The sequence below is a fragment of the Hordeum vulgare genome, chromosome 2H (assembly GCF_904849725.1).
Source record: "Hordeum vulgare subsp. vulgare chromosome 2H, MorexV3_pseudomolecules_assembly, whole genome shotgun sequence".
Lineage (NCBI taxonomy): Eukaryota > Viridiplantae > Streptophyta > Magnoliopsida > Poales > Poaceae > Hordeum > Hordeum vulgare.
In genome coordinates, this window is record NC_058519.1 from 374,939,581 (window position 1) to 374,943,043 (window position 3,463).

Here is a 3,463-nt window from a genome sequence, read left to right on the forward strand (position 1 = left end):
TAACTAGGGCGGCAAAGGTGGAACAAACCATCAAGCAAAAGGCCAAGCTTTCCACCTTTTGCGTGCATTAAATTGAAAAGAAATAATATTGTGATATCCTAATATATCCATGTTGTCACATGGAAACAAATTGCACCTACAACTAACAACGCTATAAGAAGGGTTGAGCAAGCGGTAGCATAGCCAAACAATGGTTTGCTGGGATGTGGACGAGTTAGAGGCTTTTCATCGCAATGTTGGGATCTGTGACATTCATATGGTAGGTAAAGAGACATAACCATAGAAGCGACAAAACTAGCATAGCAATGATAGTAGTGGTATCCAAGGAAATGGTCATCTTGCGAGAGATACCTCTTGGAGAAAGAACGAATCTGTGAAGTAGACGAACTAACATAGTCGAACGAATCCTCACACTCGGAACACTTTCAGAATTGATCGAGGAGAAGCGATCCAGAAACAAATAAACAACACACAATAAACACCACAACTTATGCATGAAACAATGCACAATCAAATATAATGCATGTCCATTTAATTATGCATGACATGGCCAAGCACAACAATCAAATTCTAAACATTAAGTGAATCTCAATATGCAACGGGTTGCATATTGACCAAAATCCACATTCAAATATGTAACGCCCAAGATGCGACCATGCCCTTTTTTTTCCTTGAGGTCCTCGACAAGGTTAGAAGCCCATCTCGTCGTTTTGCAAGAATGGATATCGTTACAAGTACATGTACATAAGAGATGAGTGTATGGGATTGGCTTACACTCGCCACAAGCTACAACATGATCACCTCAATACCACAATACAATCAATCATCATGAAGAAGAATAGGGTCCGACTACGGACGAAATCAAACGATAAAACCATGCCCATCCTTGCTATCTTAGGCCGTCGGCCTGGAACCCATGCTATGATCGAAGAACAAGAAGAAGAAGAAGAAGAAGAAGAAGAAGAACAAACTCCAAATAGAACAAGCATCGCGCTCACTTCATATCATCGCATTACTTGTACCTGCAACTGTTGTTGTAGTAATTTGTGAGCCACAAGGGCTTAAGAACCTCATTTCCAATGGTATCAAGACTAGTAAAGCTTAATGTGTGAGGCATGGATAAGTGGTGAGGCTGCAACAAGGACTAAGCATTTATTTGAGTGGCTTACTTACAGGTACAAGAATAAGTGGGGGTGATCTACACATAAACGGACACGAACTAATATTGATCAAGAAGTGAACCTAAATACCTACTTACAAGTCAAACATAATCCCACTATGTCCTCTCTCGGAAGCAGAACTCACGAGTAGAGACAGTCACGGTTATGCACAAAGTTGGCATATTTTAATCAAGTTTACTTCAAGTTTGCTATGACCGGGTGTTAAAAAAAGTTTCCAAGTTGCCACATAACCGCGGGCACTATCTTCAGAAAGATCTAAACATGGAGGGGTGCTCCAACTCATCCATCACAAACTAGCCACAAGCTACATGGAAAACATCAACCACAGAAAAAGGTCGCAGTCTCCATCGAATGCCGGTAAAAATCCTTGGAATCCCGTGCACAAGATATTTCATAAAAGGTAAAAAAATCCATCAAGGCCGCCTGACGCGTCGACGAACCCTATAGGAGCCGAGTATCTCGTTCTCAGGACACAACGGATAAGGAAGTGCACGGTGACCTGATAGAAATCTCCCGAGTTGCCCTGGGTTGGCCCCGCATGGTGCTCCAGTTTGGACGACACGCATGAGGAGCACTGGCCCGGGGGTTGATTAATTATCCACGGGGGGCCGGCAGGTCCTTATGAAATTTATTTATTAGTTATTAGGCAAATGTAGTACCAAAATTTGTCCTTCCAGAAGAATTTTAATCTAAGACAAATTATCAAGGGGGTCCCCATAAAAACCCCAAGCATGTTTGGAGTGCCCAGTATGGAACATAACACCAGTACACAAGTAACTATGGCGGCAAAGGTAGAACAAAACGCCGAGCCAAAAGGCCAAGCCTTCCACCTTTTACCAAGTATATATGTGCATTAAATTAAATAGAAATAATATGGTGATATCTCATAATATCCATGTTGTCACATGGAAAATAGCTCGCACCTGCAACTAGCAATGCTGTAAGAAAAGGGTTGAGCAAGTGGTAACATAGCCAAACAAAGGTTTGCTGGGATGTCGAGGGGTTAGAGGCTTTTCATGGCATTTTGGGAGGCTTGACATAATAGGTGGTAGGAAACGAGACATAGCGATAGAAAAAATACAACTAGCATGGAAATGATAGTAGTGGTATCCAGGGAAATGATCATCTTGCCTTAGATCCCGCTTGGAAGAGAACGAATACGTGAATTAGACGAATCAACGTAGTCGAATGAATCATCACACTCCGAACGCTTTCAAAACTCTATCAAGAAGAAGAAATATGGTAACAAAGAATCAACACATGATAAACACCACAATATATTCATGATATGATGCACAATCAAATATGATACATGTCCAATTAATTATGCATGGTATGACAAGCACAACTGTCAACTACTACACATTAAGTGAAGTTCAACAAGAAACAAGTTCAATATTGACGAAACTCCATGTTCAAATTATGTAGTTCACTCATGTTTAGGTACTCATCAATATTATATGTTGTTCAACCTGGCAAGAGGTGAAGCATGAACAAACTACATCGTTTAGGCATTTTAAATCAGGCTTGAAACAACATATAACAATTCTAGAAAGTCCCTATATGTAATTTTCGAGTTCGCTACTGTTCTGCCTAGAACATAATTTTAGAGTTTGTTAAACATAAAAAGTAAATGTCACCATGTTATTCTACACATTTTTAGTCAAGTTACATATGTGGATCATTTTAATCGGGGCTACAGTTAATTAGTTCTAAATTAAATCCTTTAACATGGCATTTATGCAGATTAAATGAAAACGGGAAGTTAAACATCTTATCACGTGTGAAAGCTGCAAATTATGAATCTACACAAAATTTTAGTCGGGTTTAATATATAAATCATGTTATTCTGATGCATGGTTTATTAATTATTAACATCTTTAAAAAGGCATTTTTTGTAATATGCATGTCTTGAATATTAACAAAAACGTAGCACGAAAAAATAATGAATGGGCCGAATTACTCAAAATTTTAGTAAGGTTTAATATATAAGTCCGTGGCCCACGTGGATTCAACCCAATCGGCTGTGCATGTAAAAATAACAGGAAGCAGCGCAAAAATTGGGGAGACCCGGACTCGAACCCAAGACCTCCCTGGTTCAAACCCAATGCACTGACCACCTGGGCTATGTCGGTGTCCTAAGAAACGCGGTACTTAGCCCCCCTGACTTAGGCACAGGCACCCGGGACCCCAGGATGGCAACTCCTTGCCGGCCTCACTCTGAGCCCCGAGGAAACCAAGACCAAGGCCAAGGCGGGGCGGCAAGACTCCCATCGGCCTAT